The sequence below is a fragment of the Cibotium barometz genome, chromosome 45 (genome assembly GCF_041138505.1).
Source record: "Cibotium barometz isolate CiBa-2024 chromosome 45, ASM4113850v1, whole genome shotgun sequence".
Taxonomy (NCBI): Eukaryota; Viridiplantae; Streptophyta; class Polypodiopsida; order Cyatheales; family Cibotiaceae; genus Cibotium; species Cibotium barometz.
The window spans coordinates 47,651,279-47,651,742 of NC_141090.1; positions in this window are offsets into that span (position 1 = coordinate 47,651,279).

A 464-nucleotide genomic window follows, 5' to 3' on the forward strand; every position below is an offset into this window, starting at 1 on the left:
ATATAGATGGAAATGACGCCTTAAAAGATTTTTATTTTTTTTAATGCGAAGAGATTGTTATATTAGTATATATATAAAAAAGATACATCACCCAAAGGTTAAACCTTAAGCTTAAGAAGCTTCCTAAAGATTGTCTTAGCTACTTCCTTTCTAATGATGGAAGCATCAGTATTACTTTTAATTTTTGGGTTATGATTAGTGTTCTAGATTTTTATGAATTGTAAGAGTGCGTCCTACTTCCCTTCCCCCTTCTCCCCCTCTATATATCTGTGTGTGTGCGCGCACGCGCACGTGCTTGTGTGTTTAGAATTAACAACCCAAAGATACCATATCTAACACTTGCGTAAAGTAACTGTACAATAGAGTTTGTGGATTACAAAAAGAATATCCATTTCTTGGCCACAAACCAATGAACCAAATTTTGGTCCAAGGTTGAAAATTATACAACTGTTGCATGGGAACTT